The 17,826-nt window shown below is 42.3% G+C and overlaps 2 pseudogenes; one reads left to right on the top strand and one right to left on the bottom strand.

Annotated features, from left to right (window-relative positions):
* Positions 1-4,806: 4,806 nt before the first annotated feature.
* On the bottom strand, positions 4,807-5,130 carry LOC138090214 (DNA-directed RNA polymerase III subunit RPC10 pseudogene; annotated as a pseudogene).
* A 2,472-nt stretch (positions 5,131-7,602) lies between these two features.
* LOC138090213 (cytochrome c pseudogene) lies at positions 7,603-12,221 on the top strand (annotated as a pseudogene).
* Positions 12,222-17,826: the final 5,605 nt, after the last annotated feature.

Below are 17,826 nucleotides of genomic sequence, written 5' to 3'. Positions count from 1 at the left end.
ATGATCCAGTGGATGTTGGCAATTTGATCTCTGGTTCCTCTGCCTTTTCAAAAACACGCTTGAACATCAGGAAGTTCATGGTTCACCTATTGTTGAAGCCTGGCTTGAAATAGAAACAATAGAGACAAGTAATAGTATATACATTAGCAAATTGGTTTAACACTTACATCCAGACTTGAACAGCACTGGAAAGTCCCGAATGACAGCAACCTGGAGTTCCAATGGGAAAGGGTCCCAGGCAGTGAGTCCACTCCATGGATAAGACTTTAAATAGTAATTTGGGGGGCTCCCACATATAATACCAGGCCACAAACTGATATCATCATCCACTTACTTGCAAAAATGCAGCTGGTTTTTCTTTAACTTTTACAAAGTTTCACCTTGTGAGTCATAGGATTACTTAGACCCCATGGGACAAGCAAGGTCCCCAGAAGCTTAAGAAATTCCAAGACCCACTGCTTTTCTTATCTAAAGTGAGCACATATAATTTTGCAATCAGGAAAACAACGGTAACTTTTTAAATTAAAAGAAAATTTAGTTGGGATTTTCTGTATGGCACAGAGCATGAAAATGTCTTGGATATCATGTCTCTGTATCAAAAATAACAATTGGTTTGACTGCAAACTTCAGATGGTTCTCTCTTAAGCTTGACTTCTAAATTTTTGAGTACCTAGAACTGTGCCTGGCACAAAGCAAGCACTAAGTAAATATTTGAAAATTAACAGAGAAGAACAGAGAAGGAGATAGGCCTCACGGGGATTAGGAGGTATCCGTTCCTAATAGTGAGGAGTTTTTTAAATGCACTGTTTTGGTTCCAATTTTCCTGTCTGTCAAGTAGATAATAAACATCTATGCCCCTCTTTGACCTTTTAGTGATCTCATGAAACTACTTCAAGAATAAATGACTGCTGTGACATCCCTGTTAAAATTGCAACTGCCTTTTTTTTTGCAGAAATTAACAAGTTGGTCCTAAAATTCATATGGAAATCCAAGGAACCCAGAATTTAAAACAATCTTGAAAAAGAACAAAGTTGGAGGACTCCTACTTCCTGATTTCCAAACTACTACAAAGATCAAGAAAATGGAGTACTGATATAAGAACAGAGATATAGACCAATGGAACAGAACTGAGGGTCCAGAAATAAACCTTCACATATGGTTAATTGATTTTCAAAATGAATGCCAAAAACTCAAGGGGGAAATAAAGAGTATTTCCAACAAATGGTATAGGACAACTGTATATCCTCATGAAAAGAATGAAGTTGACCCCCTGTATCACACCATATAAAAATTAATCCAAAGTGGATCATAATCTAAATGTAAGAGCTAAACTATAAAACTCTTAGAAGATATAGAAATAAGTTTTCATTTCCTTGGATTAGGCAATGATTTCTTAAATACACACAAGCACAAGTAACAAGAGAAAAAAAAATAGATAAATTCATCAAAAGGAAAAACTTTTGTGTTTCAAAAAGATGCCATCAAGAAAGTGAAAAGACAGCTGCAGAATGGGCCATATATCTGATAAGGGATTTATATCTAGAACATATAAGGAAGTCTTATAACTTGACAGTAAAAGACAACTGAAAAATGGGCACAGGATTTGAATGGACATTTCTCCAAAGAAAATATACATATGGCTGATAAGCTCATGAAAAGATGCTCAATGTCATTAGTCATAATGGAGGTGCAAATCAACACAATGAGGTACCACTCCACCTTTGGATGAAGCTGTAATGAAAACAAGGTGAAAAATAAGTGTTGGAGAGGATGTGAAGAAATCAGAACTGCTACACTGCTGATGGGAATATAAAATGGGCCAATCGCTTTGGAAAACAGTGTGGCAGTTCCTCAAAAAGTTAAACATATAGTTACCACATGACCCATAAATTCTGCTCCAACATATATACCCAAGAGAATTTAAAACCCGTGTTTACACAAACACTGATACACAATGTTCATAGCTGCATTATTCCTAACATTCAAAAGATAGAAACAATCCAAATGTCCGTCAACTGAATAATTGATAAACAAACCTATCCAATGGAATAGTCTTGAACCATCAAAAGGAAACCAATACATACTTTAACATGGATGAACCTTGAAAACATGCTATGAAAAGGCCACATATAGCATGACTACACTTATATGAAATATACAGACACGTTTATCAAGAGAAACCAGACTGGCGATGGCTGGGGGATGGGGAGAGAGGCAAGAGTAGGGGAAAGAGGGGATGAGAAGTAACTCCTAATGGGTTCAAGTTTCTTTCAGGAGTGATGAGAAGATTCTAAAATTAGATAATGGTGATGGTTGCACAGCTCTGTGAATATATTGAAAACCACTGAATTATATATTAAAAGAATGAATTTTACTGGATTGGCCAAAATGTTTGTTGATTTTTTCCTGTAAGAGGCTCTAGTAGCGCTTACTTGGTGGTGCTCAGTTGTGTCCGGCTCTTTGTAACCGCATGGACTGTAGCCCGCCAGGCTCTTCTGCCCATGGAAATTTCCAGACAAGAATACTGGAGTGGGATGCCATTTCCTACTCCAGGGGATCTTCCCAACCCAGGGATGGAACCCACGCTCCTGGATCTCCTGCATTGGCAGGAAGATTCTTTACCACTCGTGCCACCTGGGCAGCCTTCTAGTAGCACTTAGTTGTCTTCAGCTTCATTCGAAATGATTTCTGTTAGAATGTGTTGTGACAGCTCTCATATCAGTGTGCATTAAAAAAAAAACAACACATCAAAATTGGTGAATTTTTGTGTAGCTGTTTTAATATAGAAGATGGAAGAAAGCAATATTTTTGACATATTATGCTTTATTATTTGAAGAAAGGTAAAAATGCACCTGAAATGCAAAAAAAAAGATTTGTGCAGTGTATGGAGAAGGTGCTGTGATTGATTGAACGTGTCAAAATTAGTTTACATAGCTTCATATGGAGATTACAAACTTATATATGGAGATTTTTCTCTGGATGATGCTCCATAGTCAGGTAGAGCAATTGAAGTTGATCGAGATCAAATCAAGATATTAATTGAAAACAGTCAACTTTATACCATGTGAGAGAGAGCCAATGTATTAAAAATATTCAAATCAAGATCTGAAAATCATTTGCACCATCTTGGTTATGTTAGTTGCTTCAATGTTTGGGTTCCACATTAAGCTAAACACAAAAAACCTTGCCCCTTTTCTCACATGCAATTCTCTACTGAAATGAAATGACAATGTTCTGTTTTTAAAGCAAATTGTGATGGGCAATGAAAAGTAGATGCTGTACAATAATGTGGAATGGAAGAGATTGGGGGGCAAGTGAAATGAACCACTACTACTTTTGCTTTTCACACTGCTCCCCAATTAGACCAACTGAAAGCAGCACTCGACAAACAGCATCTGTAATTTGTCAATAGAAAATGTATAACTTTCCAGCAGGATAACGTAAGATCACACATTTCTTTGATGACCAGGCAAAACCGTTACATCTTGGCTGGGAAGTTCTGATGCACCCACCATGTTCACTAGACACTGCACCCTCGATTTCCATTTATTTCAGTCTTTACAAAATTCTCTTAATAGAAAAAAATTTCAATTCCCTGGAAGACTGTAAAAGACAGCTGGAACAATTTTTTGCTCAAAGAAATAAAAAGTTTTGGGAAGACGAAATTATGAAGTTGCCTGAAAAACGGCAGAGGGTAGTGGAACAAAACGGCGAACAGGTTGTTCATAAAGGTTCTTGGTGAAAATGAAAAATGTGTCTTTTAGTTTAACTTTAAAACCAAAGGAAATTTTTGGCCAAGCCAAGTGAAAAAGTGAAAGGTGCTCAGTCGTGTCCGACTCACTGCGATCCCATGGACTATACAGTCCATGGAATTTTCCAGGCCAGAATACTGGAGTGGGTAGCCGTTCCCTTCTCCAAGGGATCTTCCCAACCCAAGGATTGAACCCAGGTCTCCCGCATTGCCAGCAGATTCTTTATCAGCTGAACCACAAGGGAAGTAAACTATAATTCAACAAAATAAAGAGAGAGATTTGGAAGCAATTAAATTTGAGGCCCTGAGCAAGAAACAAATCTAACAATAACCAAAATCCTGGCTCTGTGAGCCTAGAGTGTCCTTTTCCTCTTTAGAGTAGAAAGATGAACACAGAAAGTATTAAAAAACATACAATCTAATAAATGTACTGCAATTTTAGGAAACAAAAATACAAATAATAAATAGAAATCCATGTTATTAGCAATTCTGTAACCAGTTTGGCCCTAAATATAGCAGTCGGTTTTGGGATTTAAGGTTTGATGTCTACTTCTTAAGGCATTTAAAACACTGAGAAGGTGATAACAAGACTGCTAACTTTAATTAAATACTCAGGATAAATTTTGATTAAATAAGTTTGCAATTAACAGTTAAATACTGAAGGGCATCTAATGTACTAAACTAATAAGTTTTACTTTATTATTTGTACAAACAATGTAAATATTAAAGAGTGTTGGCTGATGGTAGGAGAACATCAATTGCCCAATAAACATCAAAGAGGAAGAACAGGCCCTCAAACAGGATGCACTCAGTGATGGATACTCCTGTCCGCACACAGCATGGGCAGAATTTGGACATCCTGGACATCAAGGAGTTAATCTGCTGACTGGGAGGAGGGCTATACTTCTGATCCCCCGGGCAGACACCCTTATTAAAGGGTCAGCTTTCCACCACACCGGCCAAGACCCTCAGGACACACAGTTCACACTCGCAGCTGGGAATACACCCTGGGCAGTAAAGCACGCAGACGCTGACGCAGCTGGGCCATCCTGGCCTTAGTCCCGCCAGCGGTGTCCACATTGAGCGTTGCAGCGCTTGTAGAAGGTGGTCATGGGCTCATCTGCAGAGCGGGTCTGAAGCTGCATGAAATAGGCTCGAGGATGTTCCCACTTGGGACATGGCTCTGCAGTAGAGTCAACATTCTCCCAGGCAGCTGCTCCACCAAGCACATCATCCACTTCTTTCAGCTTTGGGTACTTCCGACTTGTTACCTTGCGCGGGACGTTGGGCACGTAGGGGCAGGTGTTGCAGGCGAAGCGATGGCAGCACTGCCGTTCCTCGACGGTCAGCCGGTTCCCGCAGCCCAGGCAGAAGAGCCAAAATATGAGTTAAATCTAAGTAATGTTTTTGTTTTTGTCTTAAGGTAAATGACACAAGGAACTACCTCTTAAACTAGAAGAACTGGAGGCAAGACAAAGGCCAAACTTTGGGGGATGGCATGTCCCTGCAGGGTCATAGGGCAGCCTGAGCCTTCTCCTTCCTGCTCATACACAGGTACTCACACACCTGTTCCCTGCAAAACACCCCTGGCTCTGTGCCTTCTGTCAGGTTGTTAAATGGCTTTCAGAGTCTGAGTTAGCTGGCAGGCTTACGGACTGCCAGCTACGCTGAGTGACTTCTAAAAGGGCCTGTAATCTGTTCAAACAGTCCGTCTAGGAGGCTTTTGTTTCCTTGCCTGGAACATCCCCTCTGCCTGCCTCCATCCTCAGCTCCTCCATCTCATGCAGTCTCCACCATAGGACCTTCCCTGTCCCTGCAGGCTCTTTATGCCTCCCTACCATCACAAAGGTCATTCACTTCACCAGATCCGGCTGATCAAAAACACGGCCAGGTTGTGCTGTTGTTAAAAAAGACAGATTCCTGAGGTTCACCCCACTGAAATTCTGAGTCACTAGGTCTGGGGTGGGCCTGGATGTCTCAAAGCTGCCCCAGGTGATGTGATGATAAGCCTGACTTGGGAACTTTTGATCCAGTTCACCCTCTCCCAACCCCCACCCAGAGAGCTTCCACATCCCTGCCAAGCGGTTGACTCAGCTTTTCCAAAGACTTTCCCTGACTCGCCTCCAGAGTTAGGTGCTCCACCCAAGTGCTTCGAAAATGCTGTGCTCATCACCACCCCCATCTTAGTACGAATCTTGGATTGTCATTGCCTATTTAAATGTCTCACTTCCCCATGAGCCTAAAAGCTTTTTGAAGAAGGGGACTGTGTCTTGTTTAATGTTTTACCCCCCAGTGCCTGACTCATAGTAAAGATTCAATACGTTTATTGAATGAATGAACAAATGAATGAATGACCACCACCAGAAATCTAATAATAAAACCATTAGCTAAGGTGTAATGATTCTGTTTGTAAAGCAACTAGTAAAGAACTTGGCGGTGACAATATTTGGCTGTTATGTATAGGGTATTAGAACTTGATGGCTATATCAGCTCTAAAGATGTGATTGGAAGCTCGCTGCCCTTTGGTGAGAAGTCTCACAAGAGCATCATTTAGGAAGACGAGCCATTTACTAGCAGGGTCTGATGTCTTCCCTGGGACCAAAAATAAGGTATGAACTTAACTCTATTGTCCATAAGAACTAAAGACAAGTAAAGTAGGAGCTCATTATTTCTCAACCCAAGAGAACTTAGATTGACCCTTTCATCTACCCAAGGGCAGATCCACATTTTGAGGGGCCTGAAACAATTTTAGAGGCCCCCTTTAAGGAAGACCTTCTTTCTCTACCACATACAACGTCCAGTGCCAGGAGCCTAGGGCATGGTCGTTTTTTGTGACGCCACATCAGACTGTACTCCTTTGCGACATGCTGGGCAAGTCTTCAGAGTGGTTGGTGGGAGTGTTCCTCGAAGCTGTTCCTATACTAGGACAGCTAGCAATAACTCCACACTTAAATGACAGCATACCATATAACTGTGTGCCCCACACCCCATACTAAATGTATTTCCAGCACAGCTTCATCTTAGCCCAATCCCCAAATGCCTGTGGCCACTCCAATATCCCTTGACAGGAGGGAAAGGTGATGGAGGGCAAGTTGGAGTAGAAATAGGTCTTAAGTAGTTAAAATATCTTTCTTTGGTAACTTTAATAAAAACATATAACCACAAAAGCACATAGTAGGGTACCTCCCAGAGCCTTGGAAGGGACCAGTGAAGGAAGGGGCTTTAGCTTCAACTTCTTTCCCTCCACCGTTAAAAGTGCTTCTGAATCCAACACCTGTTAGTTGATTATCTATTGCATGCCAGGCACTGTTGCCAATACAGTGGTGAGCAAAATAATCAATCCCTGACCTTGTGGCACTTACACTCTGGTTAAAATAGGTTTGTTTCTCTGGCTTTGGAGGACAGGGAAAACGGATGTGTTGGCCACTACTGCTTCCCTGGTTGCCCAACTGGTAAAGAATCTGTCTGCGATGCAGAAGACCCCGTTTGATTCCTGGGTCAGGAAGATCCCCTGGAGAAGGGATAGGCTACCCACCCCAGTATTCTTGCCTGCAGAATCCTCATGGACAGAAGTGCCCGGCGGGCTACAGTCCATGGGGTGGCAAAGAGCTGGACACGACTGAGCAACTAAGCACAGCCTGACTTTCAATCAATATTTGTGGAATGAATAAATGAATGATGAAATAAAGGAAACATCTGAGAACTAAAAACTGTTATGCTACGAGACTTAGTACCTCAAAAATGAAATTGAAATGAAAGTTGCTCCAAAAGCCAATGAAAAATTATAGGGGTGGTAATGACATGGGCGTTGCACCACGATTTTCCAGACCTGGCAGGACTATTGTTCTGACATGCCTTGGCAGGTAACCAGAGATTCCTGCCCCTTTCTCTCTACATTGGCAGTCTGGCTAGTACACCTCCAAGGCAGGTCCTCCCTCGGATCTGAAAGGTGAAAACAGGGAGAGACAAGTGAGAACCACTCCTGTGTGGCCGCTGCCTCTGCTTCTGTTCCCTGGCTTCCAGGAGCTGCTGAAGACATGGCCCTATCACAGCTGCTTATCTGTCACAGAGCTCACAGAGGCGGGCAACCCCTCCCTCCCGTCTGGCCCTTCCACGGCCCTTCCCCCACCTCCAATTCATAAAGATGGAAGACAATGCACACGGATTCCTGTCACCAAATCTGCCTGCATCTGAGTCCATCTTCTCTTCTTCCACTCCTGTTGAGACTGAAGTCCCAGCTCCGTCACTAACTAGCTCTAAGGCAAATTGTGTGGGCCTCAGTGAAACACTGGTCCCCACTTTAAAAATCGGGATAATGATAGTACCTATTTTACTGGATGATTATGGGCATTAAATGAGATAATGGACATAAAAGGCTCAGCAGAGGGCCTGCCATTGTGAGCATCAGTCCAGGCCCCTCCTTGTTGTCCTGAGTTCTATTCTGTCCTGCCTCCTCAGGAACTGCTTTTCTGTCAGTTATTCACTCTCTCTACTTCTTCAGCGTTTCTTGTACAGGCTCCTATCCATCAGCATTTTTTAAAACTCAACTTATCCCAATTTTTAAAAATTTTAAATTTAAATTTTAAAATTATAAACTTTCCTTGAGCCCACATGCCCCTCCATCTGTCATTCTATTTTCTCCTCTATTTAACCTTCTTTAACAGTGGTCCCCTCTCACTGTCTTCCCTTCCTCCTTTTTTTTTTCTGAATCCACCCATCACTCCTCCAAGCCAGTCTTACCAAGATCACTAAAATCTTCCTGTGGATGCAAGACCCAACAGTCTTGAGTCTTTTCTTCCTTGACTTCTGCTTGGCTTCTAACACCCTTGATTGTCCCTTCCTTGAAATGCCTTTTCTTCCCTTGAATTCTGTAACTTCACACTCTTTCAACTTTGCCTCCTATTTTCCCTTGTCGGTCTCCTGTGTGAGTTCCTCTTCTGAGGGTCCTTCAGCCTCTGCCCTCCCCAAGTGGTTAGATTCTCTCCTAGTCTAGGCTCCGTCTGCTTCTCTTCTTATTCTCCTCTCTCACTTGGTTCAGCCCAGTGACTCTGTGACTTTCTTTATCATCCAGTTCAGTTCAGTTCAGTTCAGTCGCTCAGTCGTGTCCGACTCTTTGCGACCCCATGAATCGCAGCACGCCAGGCCTCCCTGTCCATCACCAACTCCTGGAGTTCACTCAGACTCACGTCCACCGAGTCAGTGATGCCATCCAGCCATCTCATCCTCTGTTGTTCCCTTCTCCTCTTGCCCCCAATCCCTCCTAGCATCAGAGTCTTTTCCAGTGAGTCAACTCTTCACATGAGGTGGCCAAAGTACTGGAGTTTCAGCTTCAGCATCAGTCCTTCCAAAGAAATCCCAGGGCTGATCTCCTTCAGAATGGACTGGTTGGATCTCCTTGCAGTCCAAGGGACTCTCAAGAGTCTTCTCCAACACCACAGTTCAAAAGCATCAGTTCTTCGGCGCTCAGCCTTCTTCACAGTCCAACTCTCACATCCATACATGACCACTGGAATAACCATAACCTTGACTAGACGGACCTTAGTCAGCAAAGTAATGTCTCTGCTTTTACTGAGGACCAATAATCTAGTGTCTCTAGGCCAGACCTCCAGATGCATACACTATGCATTGCCTTTTCCACTTGCATTTCCCACAGGCCTCTCAAAGTCCATATGTTCAAAAACAAGCTTATCATCATTCCCCATAAACTAACTTTGCCTACTGTTTCCTCTTTGAGTGAGTGACATCACTGTACCCAGTTGTCCAAGCTAGAAACTTGAGAATCTTTCATTTCTCCCTTATCCAATCAATCAACAAGCCTTGTCAATTAGTCCTCCTATAAATCCCTCAAAGCTATTCATTTTTTTCATTTCCACCGTCACTACTTTCTTAACTGGCCTCTGTTTCCAAACTCCCTCCCTCCTTGCAGGATACAACCAGACTCTGGAGTGTGTTGGGTGGACCCCGGTGGGATAGTTTGGGCTCCTCGTGATCTGGCTTCTCCCACTTCCCTGACTTTTCCACTCTGTTCATCTTCTCTTCCCTCCAGGTACATTCGGTTCCACTTTCAGTTTCCAAAAATGTGGGGCTCTTTCTTGCCTTTGGGTCTTTGATCCTGTCACTCACCAAGGCTGGAAAAATCTTCACAGCCTTTGCATGTGTGTGCTTAGTCGTGTCCAACTCTTTGCAACCCTATGGACGATAGCCCGCCAGGCTCTTCTGTCCATGGGATTTTCCAGGCAAGAATATTGGAATGGGTTGCCACTTTCTTCTCCAGGGATCGAATTTCTTGCATCTCCTGCATTTGCAGGTGGCTTCTTTACCACTAGTGCCAGTTCTCTATTAAGACTGGAGTTATCTCCACACAGTCTCCATATTGACCCCCATTGTAACACTCCCCATGTTCTATCCACAAACTACCTATTTGCTTGTCTGTCTCCCCTCCAGCCTACAAACTCCTTGAGAAGAGAGTGGAATCTCCTTGCTCACAGCTGTATCCCTAAAGATTTAAGTAAGGCCAGCAGAAGATAGATACCAGACACATAACTGCCGGATGGATTAGGGACCCACTGGGTCTGAGGCACACCCCTGGCAGCCAGTTAAAGCAGGGTCCTCAGAGTCTCTAAGTAAACATTTAAAACACCTCTTTGCTGACATTTCAGCACCAGCTTCAACATTCTTTCTACTATTATAAAGCCCCAAACTGTAGGATAGAGGTGAGAAGAGGTGAGATGCTCTCCCTTGAAGGGGACCTAGATCCTCTATTTTTTTCTAAATTTACTTATTTTAATTGGAGGATGATTACAGTATTGTGGTGGATTTTGCATTATGAAGAAACCATCAGTATCAGTATGAATTGGCCATAGGTGTACATGTGTCCCCTCCATCCTGAACCCCTCCCTCACTCCCCACCCCTTCCCTCCTGGTTGTCCCAGAGCACCGGTTTTGGGTGCCCTGCACCATACTTCAAACTGGCACTAGTTATCTGTTTTACATACGGCAATATATATGTTTCAAAGCTGTTCTCTCAAATCGTCTCACCCTCTCCTCCCACTGAGCCCCAAAGTCTGTTCTTTACATCTGTGTATCCTTTGCCGCCCCACACGTAGGATCATCAGTACCATCTCTCTAGCTTCCATATATATGTGTTAATACATGGTATTTTTGTTTCCCTATCTGACTTACTTCACTCTGTTTAATAGTCTCTAGGTTCCTCCACCTTATTAGAACTGACTCAAATGCATTCCTTTTTACAGCTGAGTAATATTCCATCAGGTATAAATACTGCAACTTCCTCATCCACTCGTCTGCTAATGGACATCTAGGTTGCTCCCATGTCCTAACTATTGATCCCCTATTTTTTAAGAAGATCAAGTCGGCCAGCTCCTTCCCTCATCCATTTGCTTTTCCACCTCTCGGTGTTTCTATGTCCTCATTTACCCACTTATCCTTCCCTACTGTCTCAGAAGAACAGGGGTCGCTCCTTTTAATCAAAATGAACCCCTCTGTCGAGACCCTTGATTCCATACCTTTTGGGGACTGTATTTCGCCAACTCTCCCTTTCTCTTCACCTACATGCTCCTTCTCTGTGGTCTCGTTCCTTCCTGCTGTCTTTTCTCTTGAAACATCCCTGTTTTTGGTCTCCTCCAATCACCTTTACTGAGGAACGCTTTTTAAAAGGGGCTTTCTATTATCAAAAAGAAACAACAGGTGTTGGTGAGGAGAAACAGGAACGCTTGTGCACTGTCGATGGGAATGTGAATCGGGGCAGCCACCATGTAAAACAGTATGGAAGCTTCTCAAAAAATTAAAGATTTCAATTTTTAACTGAAAATCAAATTTTGATGATATAATCCAGCAATTCCACTTCTGGGCATTTATCCGAAGAAAATGAAAACACAATTTGAAAAAATATTGGTACCCTCATGTTCACTGTAGCATTATTTACAACAGCCAGGATATGGAAACAACTAAAGTGTCCATCAGAGGACGAACGGATAAAGAAGCTGTCGTGTATATATATGTACAATGGAATATTATTCAGTCATAAAACAGAATGAAAACTTGACATTAGGTACAACATGAATAGACCTCAAAGGTACTGTGCTAGGTGGGGGAACTTCTCGGTCACGCACAGAAAAAGAACGATTTAAAAGTGGGTGATACTGAGAAGGGCAAGAAGATTTTTGTTCAGAAGTGAGCCCAGTGCCATACTGTGGAAAAGGGAGGGAAGCACAAGACTGGGCCAAACCTCCATGGTCTGTTTGGACGAAAGGCAGGTCAGGCTGCTGGATTCTCTTACACAGATGCCAGCAAAAACAAAGGTATCACCTGGGGAGAGAAGACGCTGATGGAGTACTTGGAGAATCCCAAGAAGTACATCCCTGGAATCAAGATGATCTTTGCTGGCATTAAGAAGAAGGGAGAGAGGGAGGACTTGATAGCTTACCTCAAAAAAGCTACCAATGAGTAATAGTTGGCCACTGCCTTATTTATTATGAAACAGAAGTGTCTCATGACTTTTTATGTGTACCATATTTAAATTGATCTCATATACTAGAATTCAGATCATGAACGGCTGATGGAATAATTCTGTTGGACAGTCCTGATTTAAATAAGATTGGTCTGTGGCTAAACAAATATGGTCAGCTTTTTTAATTTTGATAGTAATTCCGGTTCAACAAGTACTGTCACTTTTCCCATTCTAAAGAGATGATTGAACTTGAATAAGGAATATTAAACTTTTTAGGGAGATGGTGCATTCCTTCTCAAAACCTATAAGAGACTGGTTTTGTATTTAGATTTCTATAACTGGTTACATAATATATTTAAATACTGAAACAGTCCCTTCACTGTCTCATAGAACAGAGGAGGATTCACACGTGTTTCAAGTTGTGTTCATTAGCCTGTTAAGGCAAGGATTGAAAATACACTGACAAAGTCCGCTTTATCTGTTTGGTTTTATAAACTATGCCAATTTAATTAAAATTCTCTACCTAAAAAAAAAAAAAAAGGGTACTGTGCTAGGTGAAGTAAGCCAGAGAAAGACAAATAATGTGTGCTGTCTCATATATGAAATTTCAAAAGACCCAAGCTCATAAAAAGAGATCACACTGTGGTTACCAGAAGCAGGAGGTGAGGGAATTGGAAGAAGGTGATCAAAAGGGAACTTCCAGTCATAAGTACTATGTAATGTACAACATGATGATTATAGTTAATACTGCCATGTGGTATATTTGAAAGTTGCTAAGAGAGTAAATCCTAAAAGTTCTAATTACCAGGGGAAATTTGTATCTATATGAGATGACAGATAACTGTGGCAATCATTTCACAATATTATAATTCAAGTCATTATACTGTATACATTAAACTTGTATAGTGCTATATGTCAATTGTATCACAATAAAACTGAAAGGAAAAAAATAAACAGAAAGGAGTCGGCAAAAAAGACACAGAAATAAAATGACTTTCTGTTACACATCTTGCCTCCATTGTATCCTCCATCCTTGTGCTCCTTTCTCCTAGCCCCCAGCTTCATCTCCCACTGACAATGCTCTTTAAGGTTACAACTACCTCGTGCAGCTCCAGATCCAAGGCTTACCCTACACTCTACTGACACAGACGTCACAGGTTTTCTACCTCACCTTCCTTGTGATCCAACAAGAGTTTATGGAGGACCATCCAGGTGATGCTAGTGGTAAAGAATCTGCCTGCCAGTGCAGGAGATGTAAGAGACACAAGTTCGACCCCTGGGTCAAGAAGATCTCCTGGAGGAGGAAATGACAATACACTGCAGTATTCTTGCCTGGAGAATTCCATGTACAGAGGAGCCCAGTGGGCTACAGTCCATGGGATAGCAAGGAGTGACCAAAGTCACTTAACAAGCATACATTCTGTGTGCAGCCCTGTTTGGAGGAAGGAGGGGCAACCCAAAGTATAAGACGTAGTCCCTGAACTTGGAGATTCGATTAAGATAAATGCCTTAAAACAGATGGAACAGTGCACGGCAGAATTTAAACAAACAAGTGCTCAATTTTGTGGCACAGCCTGTATCTCCTATCAGGAAAGTGGGAGAACAGTGAGGCTGGACAGCCAAAAAAGTGTTCAAATTTAAGCATTGAGCGAGGCTACATGGTGCATAATGGGCAAGATTTGCTGATGGGAGCAAGGGCCAGATTAGGATAAGACATGAGCAAAGGGATCCCATCCAAGCTCCATTCAGATTTTTATTTCATACTAAAGTATAGAGAAATATCAATAACCTCAGATATGCAGATGACACCACCCTTACAGCAGACAGTGAAGAGGAACTAAAAAGCCTCTTGATGAAAGTAAAAGAGGAGAGTGAAAAAGTTGGCTGAAAGCTCAACATTCAGAAAACGAAGATCATGGCATCTGGTCCCATCACTTCATGGGAAATAGATGGGGAAACAGTGGAAACAGTGTCAGACTTTATTTTTTGGGCTCCAAAATCACTGCAGATGGTGACTGCAGCCATGAAATTAAAAGACGCTTACTTCTTGGAAGAAAAGTTATGGCCAACCTAGAGATAGTATATTGAAAAGCAGAGACATTACTTTGCCGACTAAGGTCCATCTAGTCAAGGTTATGGTTTTTCCAGTGGTCATGTATGGATGTGAGAGTTCGACTGTGAAGACGGCTGAGCCCCGAAGAATTGATGCTTTTGAACTGTGGTGTTGGAGAAGACTCTTGAGAGTCCCTTGGACTGCAAGGAGATCCAACCAGTCCATTCTGAAGGAGATCAGCCCTGGGATTTCTTTGGAAGGAATGATGCTAAAGCTGAAACTCCAGTACTTTGGCCACCTCATGTGAAGAGTTGACTCACTGGAAAAGACTCTGATGCTGGGAGGGATTGGGGGCAGGAGAAGAAGGGGACGACAGAAGATGAGATGGCTGGATGGCATCACTGACTCGATGGATGTGAGTCTGAGTGATCTCCGGGAGCTGGTGATGGACAGGGAGGCCTAGCGTGCTGCGATTCATGGGGTCGCAGAGAGTCGGACATGACTGAGCGACTGAACAGAACTGAACTGAACTGAACTGAAAGTGTAAATGACTGATGCAAGCTTAAAAAGTAACTTATCAACTGTATTTGCATTTTACTCTAAAGCCTTCAAACTAAGAGGCTGCAGCCTCATGATACAATTCATCCACCCTGAGTTGGAGCAGAATATTAGAGTAAAAAACATAAACTCATCCCTCCCCCCTGACTGTTCCATTTGCACGTTTTCCTATATAGGAACCATGCATGAATATGCCAGCTCCGCTGTGCAAATATTTTCCTTGATCCGAGATCAGAGCCCGGTCTCAGCCTGCCTCAGGCACACACAGCCTCACATCCTCCCAGCGGGCTGTTTGTTCTCAGTGTTTGATATCAATCTTTGTTCAGTGTGCTTTTATATCCCAAGTGTTATTTTAATCCAAACCGGGTTTTATTTTTTAAGAAATCTTCTCTTTTTTTTTTTTTTTTTGCAAAATGGCTTTCTCATTTTATTATTGCAAGTAATAATAATAATATCATATACTCATGAAAGTGACTGCAAATTCTTGGCATATAATTGCACAGCTTAGTCTTTCACAGCAACCCCATGAAGTAGATTCTGTCCTTATCCCCTTTTCCAAATGAGGAAACTGAGGCACAAATGATGAAAGACTGTGTTCAAATTAAATAACTTGCTGTGATGTTAGGGAGACAGGGTTTCTCTTAGGAGGTGGAGGCGGGGCTGTATGGGCTTCTTGCTGGCAATTCACGCTGATCTGCCTGCTTGATGGCTGCTGGCATAGGCTGTGGAGCTCCTGTGCCTTCATTTTATCTTATATATATATATTTTAAGGTGAAGTATAGTTGATTTACAATGTTGCATTAGTTTCAGGTATGCTGCTGTTGCTGCTAAGTTGCTTCAGTCGTGTCCAATTCTGTTCGACCCCATAGACGGCAGCCCACCAGTTTCCGTCATCCCTGGGATTCTCCAGGCAAGAACACTGGAGTGGGTTGCCATTTCCTTCTCCAATGCATGAAAGTGGAAAGTGAAAAGTGAAAATGAAGTTGCTCAGTCGTGTCCAACTCTTAGCGACCCCATGGACTGCAGCCTACCAGGCTTCTCCATCCATGGGATTTTCCAGGCAAGAGTACTGGAGTGGGTCGCCAGTGCCTTCTCTGAAAGTTTCAGGTATATGGCAAAGCAATTCAAGTCTATATATATATATTTTTTTATTTCAGATTCTTTTCCCTTATAGGTTATAACAAGGTGTTGAATATAGTTTCCTGTGCTAGACAGTAGGTCCTTGTTGGTTATCTATTTTATGCAGTCTGCCTCCAGCTTTAGAAATGCTTGCCTTTTTACTAGTGTAATGACAGTTTGTAGTATAACCTATAACAGAGCTTCTCAAACCATCTGTGTTGAAGGACAAGCTTTATTTTTTTTAAATTTTCAAACCATTGAGTGACAACATTTTTTAAATTGCTATAAAAGTTTCTAAACACTGACTTTCAATTTCTATAGTTGTGGTAGATTAACAAGGAACAACTTGCAGATTAGCACCAGTTTGAGGACTATATTTTGAGTAGCACAAGTACATATTATCAGCAAATTCAGTTTCATGCTTTTAGAACTTCATCTCATTCATTCAGTTATATTTGTTAAATGCTTACTACACAGCAGGCAATAAACTAAGTGAAGTAAATAAGAACATTAGGGCCTTCTCAAAGCTAACATTCTAGCAGGGGAAGCAAACTTGGAACAACTCACTCCAAATTAGTTTTTAATTTTTTAAATTTATTTTCGGCCCCACTGGGTCTTCATCTCTCTCTGCGCGCAAGGTTTGTCTAGTTGCTGTGAGCAGGGGCTTCTCTCTAGTTGCGGTGTGTGGGCTTCTCATTACAGTGGTTTTTCTGGTTGCGGAGCATGGGCTCTAGGGCATGTGGGCTGCAATTGTTGTGGCTCATGGACTTACTTGCCCTGAAGCATGCAGGATCTCCCTGGACCAGGGACTGAACCGGTGTCCCCTGGCATTGGCATGCAGATTCTTAGCCACTGGACCACCAAGAAAGTCCCAATTCATTGTTTTTTTTAGATAAATGCTAAGAAGAAAATTAAAATGCTTGGAATTCATATCAGAGTGTCCTAAGCTAGCCTGACAGGTTAGGGAATGTTTCTCCAGAGACTCTTCAATCTTAGAGCAGAGCAATGAGCAGAGGGTGCTAAGCTCATAGTGGGGGAAAAGATTTCTGGGCAGAAGAAAGGGCATGCAAGGGTCCTGAGGCAGAGAGACATAGGAGGCTGCAGAAATACAGAGACTGTGTCTTGTAGGTCTCTAAAGGTCAAGGCGTAGGTTTTACATTTTATCTTAAGAGCTCTAAGAAGAAAGCTCTAGAAGAGTTTTAAGCAGGGTGGTAAAATGGTCAGATTAACCTTTTAAAAAGGACAGTTTTCTTTCTTTTTTTCTATTTATGGCTGTGCCATTTGGGATCTTAGTTCCCCGCCCAGGGATCAAACCCATGCCCCCCTGCATTAGGAACATGTGGTCTCAATCACTGAACCACCAGGGAAGTCCCTAAAAAGAACACTCTTACTTTTCTATTAATTTAAATACAGTGAGTTTTCATAAGAATTGCAATGGGGAATTACCATTGAATTTGGTAATTGAAATTACCAAATTTCACATATGAACAATAAGTTTGGAGCTGTTCTCCTATAGCAAGTGTTATTGTGATGCCTTTGCCTAGAAGAACACGACACGCGGACAGTCACATCTCCAAGGAGGTCGGTATGTTCTCTCTGGGCCCTTCCTTCAGCCATGCCACCCTCTAAGGAAGATCTTAAGGAAAGCAGCTGTGTGAGGTGTGTGAATAAGCTGCACCCATTCCTCCCTCTTCTGCACTAACACAATCACACTGTAGGTCAAATCAGCCACGCTCTCAGCTAAAACTCATTTTTCAAGCCTACTGAGAGTGACCATGTGACCCTGTTCTGGCCAATGAGAAGATATCAGAGATCTGCTGATTTTCCAGGTAGAAGGAGACCACCTGGCTGCTATGGCCCTTTTCACTTCATCCT

The sequence above is a fragment of the Capricornis sumatraensis genome, chromosome 14, assembly GCF_032405125.1.
Source record: "Capricornis sumatraensis isolate serow.1 chromosome 14, serow.2, whole genome shotgun sequence".
NCBI lineage: Eukaryota > Metazoa > Chordata > Mammalia > Artiodactyla > Bovidae > Capricornis > Capricornis sumatraensis.
Note: the sequence above shows the minus strand (reverse complement) of the source record. Positions and strands in the feature narration are given on the sequence as shown.